Source organism: Poecilia reticulata, chromosome 8, assembly GCF_904066995.2.
Source record: "Poecilia reticulata chromosome 8, P_reticulata-male-v2, whole genome shotgun sequence".
Taxonomy (NCBI): Eukaryota; Metazoa; Chordata; class Actinopteri; order Cyprinodontiformes; family Poeciliidae; genus Poecilia; species Poecilia reticulata.
In genome coordinates this window covers 17734293-17748490 of record NC_088837.1, presented here as the reverse complement: position 1 = coordinate 17748490, position 14198 = coordinate 17734293, and the positions used below count along the sequence as shown (strand labels likewise).

The following is a 14198-nucleotide window of genomic DNA, read 5'->3' as shown; positions in this document are numbered from 1 at the left end:
TTCCTCAAATATAATGAGTAAAAGCTAGAAATGTTGACTTTGAGTCTCTACTGCTCTGTTCATATGTCTCATCTCAGACTAAGGTCTACAGGTCTTTAATCTCAAAATGATCAGAATGATCCTTCTTTGCAACCTGAGACTCGATCAGACACTTGATAGGGTTTCAAAAAGTTTTATGTGCGACATTAAAAGCTCCAATTTCATTTTGATCCTCAGGTAAAGGTGCTCTGCAGTTTACAAAGTACTCATTTACCTCTTTATTTGCTTCTGATTAGCATTTAATTAGGCTTGACTAGCTTTAGGGTGTTGCTGCAGTTAATTTGTTCGTTCATATTAGATGCGATATATCATGAGTAAACTTATTTCCCATTCTAATTCTCCTTTTCTTCCTCCAGTTTGAGACTCAGCGGGAGACTATTGTGATTGGAACAACATTGATTTTCTTGATGAGTGAAATTTGTTTGATTTTGATAACCAGAGAGAAATAATAACATTTCACCAGAATCATGAATGTTATGATTCAGGTCATTCCTTTGCAAACTAACACACTGGACTAAATCAAACGAGCTTAAACACTCCTCAAAATATTAATTTTTTGCTGGAGAAATCTAGCAAAAAATAAAATAAAATTGCGCGAACATTACAGCATGCAGCTCTTTTGTGCACTCTAAATAAATTGCTATTCCATTTATATCGGAAATTACTCAGCAGCCTCCTATGTTGACTCTTCACACAAACCAGCAGACCGCCTCAGCTCATCATTTTTCATCATGGAAAATTGTTTTCTGTTCCGGAGTACCTGTAGTTTAGATCTTCAAATAAACGATTAAGGCATTGTTGCTTTAAGCACTAATCATAGGATTCCATTCACTAAAATACACTGAATTCACTGAACATTTTTTTTTTTAGTCCAATCTGCATCAAAAAGCAACTTACCTAGTTGACTCAGATCTTTGAGAAAGAAAAAGAAGAACCCAATGTCTTTTCTGTTTGTGTCAGAAGACTCATGTTAACGGTGATGAAAATCAACCAGTCATTGGGTCAGAGAGTCAAGAGCTTTCTCTGCTGAGTATTGAAACACTCATGGTGCCAAGAAGGAAAGGCGTGAAAGATTCAGTGGCTAACAGAGGATGGAACTAAACATGGCTTTTCACACCTATTGTTCGAGGTAGCACCTTACAATCTGCAAAAGACCAAGGCAACAAAGACAAGGACAGCTCAAGTTCAGCCAACGTTTGCTCAAAGAAACTCTGCCAGGATCCGCGCCTCATTTTATTCCTGCAGACATCGTCTGTCACTTTCCAGAAGAATCCGACGGCGAGGCGTCGGTAAATGCAAAACATAAATCTTTCCCACAACAGACTTACAGAAACATAAACAAATGAAGGGTGAGGGGAATAAATAAAGGTTGCCAAATTAATCAGGACGGTCTGCCAAGAGGTCCATTATTTATTTATTTTTTTTACGGTGAAAGCACACAAACACATCTGCCCATCCCTCACTTGTTATTTTCTTCTCCCACTGGCAGGTCCCCCCTATGTCTCACTCCTTCATATTTTTCCCCCGGAATGACCAAAGCTGAGATGCTCCCTGGGTTTTACTCAGTAACGCTTGTAGTGCTTAACTGGTTGAAAAGATGATGCATAATGCGAGGGGGGTAAAAAAAAACACGAGGGAACTGAGGTCCACACTGCCTGCGGCAGCAGAAACCAGCAGCTATTTGTTGTTGACATTTTTCTCCACTGCTTTTTTCTGCTCCATTGAAACTGTGGCAGCTTCCTGTTTTTTCATGCATTCAGTTTATTTTTTTTCTCTCCCAATGAAGCCTGTCTTGGCTGCAAAGTTCCTGAGCATCACAAGATTTCACTCTCCGCTGCCACACTCTAGAGGGTGAGTGCAAATGGATGTGAGTGCGTGCCCATGTTGGTGTGTGCAGCATGTGCCCAGTGGAGCAGCAAGCTCTGGTGAGGAAGCAGAGCTTTGATGTAGGTCTATCTAAAAGGAGTACAGTCAGGTTGCTTCCATTAAGGAAATCAAGCACATGTTTTCTCCCTTTGTAAATAACCTGCAGCACCCAGCACACATCTTCCTTTCCATCACAGTCCGATAGGAGTCCTGATGCAATTTGGGAAACAAGTGCTGGGGAAGATGTGATCCTGAAATCTGAAATGAACTTGGAATGGAAAGGAACGGAGAATGTCTTATTAAACATCTTTTAGCTGTGAAGCCCTCTGTCCAGTTCTACAGGGCTTAAAAAAGAAGTAGACTCAAAAACTCGTCAGCATGATGACAGTCCTGTGCCTGCTTTTAAAGTAGCTGCAGCTGTCGCACCTTTTCCATGACAGTGTTCTTTGTTAACTCTCACCTCTTGCTGTATTTTACTTCCCAGCAGCCCTTTGAACTGACACCTCCAAGCAAACAAGCTGCATGTCTGGGGCTGATGTCTGCCAGACGGCGGGATCCATGCAACTGTTTTATAGTTGCAGCACCTAAAAGAAGCGAGGCGGAGATAAAAAGCTAGACACTGGTGGGATAAAAGAATGGTTTTACATAATTAAGCAGATAAAAGTGATTACAGCGGCTTATCCATAGAGCACGAACTGCGCATATTCAGCCTCATTATGAAGTCAAAGACTCCAAACTGTCGCTTATGACTTAATTACAGTTTCACCATGGAACAAATGCTAGAGCCATTAAGGCAATTCAGAACCTTTTCCTGATCACAGTCATCAGATGGAGTGCTTTCTTTCCTGTCTAATTTCTCCTTTATCTTTGTATTTTTTTTGTCTCATTTTGAATCATAAAATGCCCCTGACTTCTTAATGATCACACACCTCTTTATAATGTACCTCCGTTACCTCTGTTACCAGTGTTACAGAAAGACGAGGAGGGAGGAATGAAAAAAAAAAAAAGGAAAAAATTTCCAATAAACTAGCAGTATGTCCCCTTGGACTTGACGTGCTTTCACAAGTCTTTTGCAGGGCTTCTAGCTGTGTGGTTGTCAAAGGCTGAGCTTGTCCCCCAGGCTTCCACAAGCTCCACAGAGGTGGGCCAGCAGGCATCTGTGTGTGGACTCAGCAGTTCCTGGGAGTTCTTATTCTCTGTTCTCCTTCTGCATTATTGAATCAGTCGACCGCCTTGAGCCTGAACCTGGATACAGCTGAGAGCAACATGCAGATTTGATGAATCAATATTTCCTAGTGGAGCCGTTTGGGAGATGGGGACACTTGCATAAAAAAGGATCAGATAGAAACCAAGCTGTGGGTGTCTACTAGGTGTCTCATTTGCTTGTGTCTCAATAAAGGCGACGTTATAGATCTCGACACCTATGGACAAAGGTCCAAGCATGCTGCAGATTGCATATCATACCAGTCTATGCAGATAAAACACACACACATGTAGAAAGCAAACAAAGCACATGTACTGGTGCTCCTTCCCCTGAAGGCCTTCATTAGATAAAAGGAAAACAGCTCTTTCCAGAGCTGCAGCGCAATTATTCAGCGTAGTCAAGCATGTCTCTGTGTGACAAAGCAAATTGCTTTTTCAGTTTGCTGTTCCTGATACAGATAGAGCTTTCAAAATCTGAGGGGAAGCCTCGCGCCACTGCTCCCAGTGCTGCAAGAGATACCAACAGTTATTTTCCACCACTGTGTGCGCTTGTGTCTGCACGTCGGACGGCTCCATACGAAACCGGTGTGTGTGTTGTTGTGCAGAAGGAGGAAGATGCTTCGCTGCACCTAGTGATGTGTGGCAGCCTTTAAGAAATCATGGCTTGATTGATAGAGGTCTAGTGAGGAGTGGAGCGTTATGCTTTGAATAAGAGAGCCTTGTGTTTTGTACACCGTGAAGAGATTTTCAGTAAAAACAGGCTTTTAATGTGCCAATCCTTCATGCTTTGCAGCAGATAATCTAACCCCCACTAGAGCTGTTTGTTAATATTTGTTTATGTGTGCGTGTTTTTTTTTTTATTTCCACTATCAAAGAAATGTACTGCAGTTTTTTTTTTCAAATGAATCCATTAAAAATGTTAATTAAATCAGATTTTGCAGCTCTGTAAGTGTTTAGTCCTTGTTGTGAAGGTGATGGGTGAAGGGATTTATTTGAAAGTGGCCTGAGAAATACATGGCCACTCCCGCGGGACTGGCAGATGATTATCCCCCTCCTTCATGGTATGCTGAGTGAGAGAGCTGTTCTCGGCCACTGACTCCTTATTTATCTTATCCCTGCACCCTCCAGCGGGCTCCCAATCAATAACAGGGGACCTGGAGCAAGAGAGGGAGACACAGGACCAGTCATCTCGAATGAGGCGGGTGGGGGGAGAGAGGAAGTGCAAGGACAGAGCCAGAGTGTGGAAATTTATTTACGCTGCCTGCTGGTTCGTGGCCACACACAGGGAGACAAATGTTTATGGGAAGCTTCAGAAACCTCCTGGGTCACTATGAACTGTGTCAATTGATTTTGTAATGATTTTCATTTCTGTGCAACCCTGACTTTATTTGTTACAAGTAATTTTACTTTATGATCACGCAAGGGCGATGAAACATGTGCAGATGTTGTTGAGCTTTGTTTCTTGTTTGGCATCATTCAGTGTCACGGTACGCGGCAAGCAACTTGAGACTTTAACAATTTGCTTGAGTAAATCTTTTGTTATTCCTCAGATTTTAACTATTTCTGTCTATGCGAAGACAGTGCATTAGCTTCTATACTACATGGTTTTGCAACACACTCAATATAAAAAAACACTACATATCAAATATAAAAAGAAAAAAAAACATCTATTTTCTGGTTAGACCGTTTCCATAGAGACATGTTGTTGTCATGCCAACAAGGAGGCCAAAGTAAAACGTGAAAAAAACAAAGGATAGGGTGAGTGGATCAAACCAAAAATGCCCAAACTTTGCTGTGGATTGACGAGGTGACGGTTATGTGAGGAATCACTTGCTGCTCAGGCTGTGAGAGCTCATAGCTTAGGTTTTTCAGTTTAGCTCCAGGTGAAAGATAATCAGACAAAAAAATAATAAATCTTTTGGAGAAAAACGTTTGAAAAAACAACTAGAATTGGCAAGAAAATGGAGCTAAAACTCTCTATTGTGCCATTCCTGGTCTGTTTAAAAAGGTTGAGGAAGCCTGGCCGGACACTTAAAAAATAAATAAATAAAAAAAATCTCAATTTATGCCGTTTGGTGGTGTCCAGATGTGCTTGGAATATATGATCAAGTTCCACTGATGTAGTTTTATGCCTGCAGGCTGTGGAAGAGATTGAGGGATTGTGGAAGGCCAGATAAGAGAAAGTAAGTACATAGAGGAAAGCTGGGGAGGGGATGAAAGAGACAATGGAGAGCGATTCAAAAAGAGGGAAAAAAGCTTTGACATATACTGATAGAAGACTGGGATGTGCTAAAATGAGGCTAACAATATTAGCGAATGGATGAAAGCCAGAAAAAGAGAGAAACTGAACAGTATTGGGCTCAGTGGAACCCAGTGACCACTCCAATTATCGTCTATTTTCCTCCAAAACGGTTGGAGTTATTGTAAGTCTGTCCCTTGGGACCCAGACTGCTCCTCATTTTCTCCAAGATTCAATTCCACTCCATCTCCCTCTGTCTTTTACATATAAAACACTTTCTTCAATTATTCCTCCGACATTCATATCTGTATTATTTGACGCCTTTGCCTATTCAGAGTGACTGCTCATTTCGCCCCACTCCAGTGTGACTAGAATCAATCCCTGGCTCATTCCAAGATAGGCAGAAAGAATGAAGGTGAGTATTCGCGTGCGTGTTTGAGTAGCTGTGTGTTGAAGACGACTGAAGGCACAAACAAGGCTGGCACAAAAAATAAATAAATAAATAATGGCAGACCTGCGGTGAGAGGGCAAATTCCTTGTACAGCAGTATGCAAATGAGTGTTTGTGAGAGGGGGAAAAAGGTGCACTGGAGTGTGTGTTTGGTGTAATGAAGGTGTTTTCAGCTCATCTGTGCTCTTTTCTTCCCCTTGTTTAGGACAGCATGGCTTATTTGAGATCAAATGAGGCTACAATTACACGGTGCATGCCTTTCTCTTGTAATTGATTTGAAGCAAAAGTAGATTCCGTCACAGGATTAAACCACGGGGTTTATCTTCTAACGCTGCCTTCTCTCCTCTTCACCTCTTTTCCTTGCGTGGCGCGTCTTTAATAACTAAAGTGTTGCTTTGTTATGCGAATTCAGGCCACAGCTGCAACTCATTACTCTCCCTCTCCATAAATACCTGGCCCCTGCATCCATCCGCTCCTACATGCTCGCTGCGTAACCCAGCAGTCAGTGAGACATTCTCTGTGGTTTTTGTTTAGTTATTAGTTACAAATTACTTTGTTCCTCCTTTGCCAAGAATCACAAATTGAAAACCTCTTACCACCTGCTCCTGGTCTGCGCCGTGTCACCCAGTTCATATTCCAAGACTCCCATGCCACCTTTACCTTGCATAAAACATGTAGTCAAGCCATGCCAGACTTCTAAATAAAAATATTTGCTTTGCTTTCATGAAAGTATTACCAAAGCTTTTGCTGTCAACTCAAGTTTGAGGCAATGTTAGTGGCTAAAATGTTATTTTATGTCAAATGATATACATATACACAAAACTGACATAGAAAAATTTCTCTTTTTTTTTTTTCAAATAGCAAAAAGCAAATGCATAGCTTCCTTTGTGTTCAGCCCACCACGTTATATGTAAAGTTGTGGAGTAGAAGATGTAAAACACCTGAAATTTTATTGTTTATAAAATGTGGCAAAGTTTGCAGGGTGTGAATAAAACTGCAAAATACTGTAATAGGAAGATTCTTGGACCTTTAGGACTTTGAGGAGCTCACAAAAAGTAACTATGCCAGTGTTCAGTTCTGACTATTACTATTTACTATTAAGAAATAATAAAATGTCAGAGTAAGCAATGAGGTTAAATATAGAGAATCTTTGTTTTCTCTAATATGCTGAAATCACCTTAAAATATAAACAGAAAATTATTTAAATCAGCCTTTTATTAATTGCCTCTCTTGTTGTATCGCAATATCGTTATCCCTCTCTGAATGTTCCTGTGCTTCAATAGTGAATATCATTCTCTTTACAGGTACTTCTTCACCTCGACCTTGTGTTGCTCTCTGAGCCCTATGGATCCATTTCCACTTTACGTGGAATGGCTGTTTCCATATTCAGTGTGGCGCTCGCCCCAGTGGGAGTGGTGTGAGCTCACAGGTAAGAAGACATGCTGCACTCAGGCTGTCTGGGGAAAAGGCATGATTGGTATTCTCTCGACTGCAGCCACAGGGGGCCCAGATGAAGGGGATACGAAGTCCCTGTGTGTGTATGCGTGTCCGTGTGTGTGTGAAAATCTGCATGAGCTTGTGTTTACGTGTGTATGTTTTCATATCTGTGTGTGAAAACATACGGGAAGGACTGGCATTGGAGTCTGCTGGCTGACAGACAGTCTCTTGGTTAATGAGCAGCTGTCGACCATCACTATTCATGAGCCCTGTCACTCACCTCCTCTCAGAGCACAGACACCTGAAGCTCCACCACTCATTAGTGCTGCAGCATAGACACACACACACCTTTACATGCACCCTTTTCTCTATCCATGTTCATTCAACACGTGAGTACTTGCATGTAATGATGTTAAAAATATTGCGGATGAGCGGAGGCTGGATCTTTGATTGAATTGAAATAGAACTATCTTGTTTTGAGCGCGGCAGGTTTGTTCGGGTAGCGAAGTATTCAATCAGCATCCCTCAGCTCTTTCATCTGGTGCTGAAAAAGGCACACAGATGGAGCTTTAGCAGAAATGACTATTTGATGTGTTCTGGGGGAAATGGAGGAAGAACAGCAGGTATGCTTGAATACCTCACTTTATACTGCTGTGTGTTAAGCAGGTTTTGAATATGAAACAAACACCAGAGCGCCTCAAAATGTCATAACCTTGCTTCTCTTTCATTGTCCTAATACAAGTCTGCTGGATATTAAACAATTATTTATTCTCGTGCAAATTAATTCAGACCTCTTAAACTTTCATACAATAAGTTAGAAAAATATGGCTGCCTTAAAGATTGTTGGGTTCTTTTGGGCTGATCTCTCTTTTTTTCTCAATAAATTGGAAAAGAAATCTTAATTTTTGGAGACATGTTGTCTCAAACCGGCATCTTCAGTGGAGAGGATCACCATGGAAGAAAATGGTTCTCTGTCGGTCCAGTTCCAATAACATGCTGTGAAGAACAGTGTGTAGAAGCACAGCACCTGTTGCCACTTCGTGACGGTGGAGCTCAGCGCTGCCCTCTATCAGTGCAGCACGGTACTTTTTGTCTCACCTGTCCAACACCACGACACATTTATGGCTGATCTGAAAGCCTACATCTGTCACACATTCATTAAATATGTTAGACAGTCCAACATTTGTGTGTGTTGTACCTTTGTAATTAAACCTGCATATTGGGACCAACTGCCTGAATAAGTCAGTAAGTCAGGTGAGACACTTTTCTCATGGGTTTGAGCATGCAGTGTATACATTCAGTGATTTTCACCAAAAAAAAAAAAATTTAAATCATTTTGAAAACAAATGTATAGAACAACTGAAAAGCAGTTAGTAAGAAGCTAAAATAAATCTGTCAAAACCTGTAAAATGTCGTCATTTAAGATTTTACTGGTTTCCCCCTTTTTTCCTCCAAATATTACTACTAAAGATAAACAATTCTGTTTTAGTTTCATCAGCCAACAGGACATGTCTTCAAAAATTAAGGTAATCGTTCTTGAGTTAATTTGCAGAAAATTCCCTTCCTTAATTCTTGTTTACACTTGCAATGCATTTGTTTCAACAGATGGATGTGACCCCTTCGGCCACATGAAAATTGTACCAATTAAATTTTTTTTAAATAAAAGCTTAAATTATGTGACTGAGAACTTCTAGAACAGGCAGAAAACATATTGTTTTGCCTATCCTCTGTATTAATGTTAACACATTTACACCTCAGGCAAACCAGTTTGTCTATGCAGCTCACTTCTACTTGGGAGGATTTATGAAAACGTCCAGGTGCCCATGAAATGCTGTCACTTCCGATTCTCTGTGACAGAGTAAATACCATATCAATTTTATCACTAATACATGACAGTGTGCTTAGATCATTCAGAAAGAACAGGAGACAGAGGGAAAAAAACATATAAGGGTGAAAGGGGAGGGAGAATGATGGAAAAAGAGAACGACAGAGTGAGCAGTGGAGAGAATATGGGTATTTCAACGCATTCAGGAATACAGGCGGGAGTAGCCAGACTCATTGATGTGAATGGAAACGATTAGTTTCCCTCCCTTTTCAGCTGAAGTCTGAGCCAGTGTAATCCCAGAGCTGAATCACTCAGTCTCTGTCTTTTGCTTGCTCTCTTTCCCTCTCTGCCTTGTCTGATTTATGGGAAAAAATCATTTCTATTGAGTGATGGGGTCATGCTGCTACACCGCTTTCTCTCACTGGCGCTCTCACTCCCTAACAAATCACACCAAACCACACAGCTGAATACAGATCTGCTCCCTGCTTTCCTGATCTGGGCTGAGACTGTTCATGAAGAGATACCGTGGCTGGTTATCACAGACTCCCGTCATTCATAACAGTTTAACACTTGTGAATGAGTGCGACTCTGTTTGTATGTTTCTTGATTCTTCATGTTTCTTACCCCAGTGTAGTTTAAAAAAAAAGAAAAAAAAGAAGGCACCACCGATACATTTGACTGGCAGGAGAGTCTTTGCTCTTGTAATTGCTGCCAACCAAAATTACTTTGAATGGCAGTTGTAGTGTTTGTGGTGGTAACCGTGGAGGTGAATGCTAACAGCTGCAGCAGACAGCAAATTGCATCCTGGTGTTTGTAGGTGAAGGGGGCATTCACAACAAGCTGCATGTTTAAATCTGGCCTCTCCGTCTGCCAGATAATCATTTGACACTCCCAGACACACAAGGCCTTGGGCTTCCAAATCACTATGAGCTGCTTGTCCAAATGCCCAGGGTTTTCTTTTTTTGTTCCTCCCTCGCCTTCAGGCCATGTTTTTTTTTTTTAGTGCTTTATTAATGTTGGCTTTGTTGATAAGCGCTTCTGATGAGAGCAGCACCAGTGTAAATAATTCCCCCCCAACCTTTTTCTGAGAAAAAGGAGCAGTGGATGGGACCTGGCAGTAGCTTTGCTTGATGCACACTAATAAAAGAAAACTTCTGCTCAGCCTCAATTGCTCATGATTTCCCATCGCCACACAAACGCGTGTATCCAACATCCGACGTTTTTAGCTCACGTTAAAGAAGATTAAAGTTATTCATCACCTCTTGCACACTGCAAGATGTACGTATGTGAACAGCGTGCACGCTTATGCACACATCAGTGGTTTGGAAAATAATGTCTGTAGTTATCAAGCTGTGGCAGAACATTTGGAATTGGGTGGACATGTTGAGACCCAGGGAATGATGCTGTTCTCACTAAAATATGGCAATTCCTGCTGAGTGTCTCTAATTAATCTGAACATCTGCTTAATTTGTTTATATCTCATTGTGACTTTGTGACATGTGCAGCTTGGGTGAAGTCAGTGTCACAGAAACAGAAGAGCTGAGAAGCAAGATGAGAACAGAAAAAAGTAGGGGGGGGGGGGGGAAACAATATTTTTAACTACAGTACAAAGAGAGAGGGAGAGAGAAAGAGCTGGAGGGAGTGATGGAAAGAAGGGAGAAAAAAAGATGGAATGAGAGACAAAATCTTCCAATCATCTGTCAGTCCAGTACACAGCAACTATGGATCTTGCTGCCTCTGGGTTGCACTAATGTACTCCTGGGCCTGAAAGTAGCTCATCAGTGCCAACTATAGACTCACAGCTCTGTTCGAATCATTAATGGGACACTGAACAGCAGAGCAGAGCTTGTTGAACGCTTTGCTCAAACGTATGCCTCTCACTTCCAAACAATAAGAAAGGGCAGGTGACAGAATGTTGTGAGTGTGACACATAATGCTTCCACATCAGCATGTTAAGGTAAGCATGTGATAAAATAGATACAAGTGAAATGTTACTGCACACAAGACCTTCAATACTTATCCAGAATGCATTAAAAAAAAAAAGACAGCTTTACCGGGGTGAAGAGTTCGTGTTTGGTTGCATTTAATAAAACTAATTTGTGGTCAAATTAAATTAAATGTAATTGAAAAGTAACAGAAATCTATTCAAAACTTTGTCTCGGTGGTGAGAGTATGTCAGCATGGGGTGGGCAACTCCATTCCTCAAGAGCTGGTATTCTCTCCCTGTTTTAGATCCCCAGTCCAGATCCCCAGCTAAAATAATAGCTAAAAGACCTCCTCAGGAGGTAATCAACACAATGATCTCAATTTATAAAGTGAGGTAACATCTAAAATGTTGGCCACCCATAAGGCACACCGTGCTGCCAAAAGTATTTGTTCACCTTCCTAAATCATTGGATCAAAATGTTTCAATCACTTTTATAGCCACAACGGGATAAAATGCAGCACACACTCACACATATGCAGACTGCTTCTACAAACATTTCCGAACAAATAAATTCCCAAAAATGGTACACATGCAGTACAAGTTCAGTCTTGCTACTTAATATTACATAGGGAGCTGTTAGCGATATTTTGGTCATTTAGTGGAACAGAGTTCATATGTATGCTGATGTGAACAGAGAGCAGAGGTCGCCATCTTTCTACAGAGTGAAGCGAAAGACCTCCAAACTTAATGCGACTGTCAGATTAGCTCAAAAATAATGAGGCTAAGGAGATAAGTATTGAAGGTCTTGTATGCTTTCTAAAATGACAAATAATAGCCCTAACTATGTAGTCTGTTGTGACACATTTAGAGCATTTACACTTACTACTTAATATTTCTTGCCTCGAGAAGTACATCAGGCCTAAGTGGTTGCTAATAATGGAATCAAAATGAATCCTTTTATCATGTGACATGCTATGACTTTACTCATTGGCTGCAACCTAAAACAGACGAACACAAAATTAATTTCAATATAGGGTATTAAAGGGTTTTATATGCTTGAAGTGAAGGCAAAAGCCTGAAAAATAGTTACATGGTCATTATTTAAGGCTCACTTGACTTTTACTTTTCACAGTATTTCCACTGCAATCACAAGGGATTCAAGTTATGAGAGGTAACTTTTTATAAAAAAAAAAAAAAAAAAACGCTACAGTCCTTGATGTGTGATTAGTAATTAGTTTGTTATCACCGTTTGATTCAGAGCTGCTAATGAAACACTTATCAGTTATACTGCCCAATCTGATATTGAACTAATTTTTGTGTAATGATTTATTCATTAAACATTCCCCAGTCTGCTCTTTAGAAATGAATCATAGTCTCATTACACTTTCAGGGACAATTATTATTAGGAATGTGCTTGCCAATTCAGCATTTATCTTGTCATTTTTTTTCTCAATTGTTCCATAAAAATATTTTTTTATTCTATTAGGAACAACTTTAAAATAATTATTCTAATTTTAATTATCAGATAGGTCATTCTACTTTGACTTCTCAGACTTTTACAGTGAAAAAAATATGCAGTATAACAACGGCATCTAAATCAAATTTATGTCCAGAGTCCAGGCGTAGACTAAGCTCTCCCAAAACCTTTTATTTAGTTTTTCTGAGCAATTCAGAGTTAAGCTTGCTCGAGCTTGAAGTCACAGACAGATTTCCAAGCATTTTCCTTCAGGTTTTTGGTAGAGAGAATTTTCTGCTCTTATCAGCTATGACAAGTTTTCCAGATCTTACAGAAACAAAGCAACCTCATAATAACACAATAACACCAACACTATGTTTGAATGTTGGTACAAAATGTATTTTTCCAACATACTTTCAGGTCCAATGGACAATATGTTACCAAATGCATTATTACTGTGTGATTATAAAACTTAAAGCAGCACTTTCTGTATTTTATATCTTCTTCATATCTTAAAAGACAAAAAGGAATGAGTCTAAAGGATTACTCATTGACTGTACATAGTGCATCTTTTGCTCTGGATTGTGTTCTTGTGAGTACAGATGAGCTAAATAATGTGCTAAGACAGATTAACAACAACAAAACTTCGGGCCCTGGTGAGTTAGATTCTGATTTATATGAGCAACAGTTTAATCGATACTTGACTCTGGAAACATTTCAGATGTGTATGTAAGTTTATGTTCTGTGAAAATGTTAGACTCGATGTATTATGCAGCAGTAAGATTTGTATCTCAGTCTTGTGTTTGGTATGCATCGCTGTTTCTGCTTGGCCTTCTTTCCACAGTTGTAAATGGGAACATTGGTACATTTATCTTTACAAGGCCATATTAGGCGTCTTGCCTATTTATTCTTGTTTATTCTTGATCCCTAGGAGTTGTAATCTTCGGTCAAAGACAATTATTTATGTCCATGACATGTTCATTTCTCAAACATAAATTGCTTTTGGAGAAAGTGCCTTTCAAGTATTTCCACCTCAGCCTAAATTTTATCAATTGCACAGCATGGCTTGTATTAAATACAGGACTGAAGACTATTAGTGTACTAAATGTATGTGCAGTTACTGGAGGATGCTAGTGATTATAGTGCTTTGCTGTAAATTGACTTTTACTTTGGCATGTTTTATGATGGGGGTTCAACTTGTGTCTTTAATGTAGAAAAACACCTGACAGTAAGCTACAAAACAAGACAGTACGAAAGTAAGCTTTCATATTTTCATTAAGTACCAAGCCAATCAGAATCATTGCATTCATAGTACAACACAAACAAAGCAAAGCAATTCTGTTAGCTGGCTAGATGTAAAATAAATAAATAAAAAGGTTGTTTGTCTATATTGTGTAAAAGATTCTTATCTTTTCCACACATTTGTTAAAGCTGTCACTGTGTTGTGACAGTTTATTTTGAGGCAGATAATCTGTGAAAAGTTTGAGATTCTTTGTCTTCTCCTAGTAGTCCTACAGCAATCTTCAGGAATAAACCCGTCAGGCAGAAAACAACCAATCAGGGCCAGGAGGAGGGTCTTAGCTCTGTCAATCACTTATGCACATGCTGCTCATACCCTCCTCACAAAAGATCATTGCCATCATTGCTCAAGCTGGTTAGCATGGACACAGATTGTAGTAGATAAACAGTTTTCCTGTAATGGTAAGTTGTTTCTTTGTTGTCTCTCTTAGCACATTGAGCAGCACATGTGCAAGCA

The 14198-nt window shown here is 40.0% G+C and overlaps 1 long non-coding RNA gene across 9 annotated transcripts in view; it reads left to right on the top strand.

Annotated features, from left to right (window-relative positions):
* The window catches only part of LOC103468740 (uncharacterized), a 138304-nt gene that overhangs the window by 81151 nt on the left and 42955 nt on the right, over window positions 1–14198 (top strand). For 7 of the 9 annotated variants that reach the window (XR_014088682.1, XR_014088681.1, XR_014088684.1 and 4 more), the window contains exon 3: window positions 7102–7226. The exons of the other annotated variants lie outside the window; for them this stretch is intronic. This is a non-coding gene — a long non-coding RNA (uncharacterized LOC103468740). The remainder of the gene's footprint in view (window positions 1–7101; window positions 7227–14198) is intronic. 9 annotated transcript variants of the gene reach the window in all.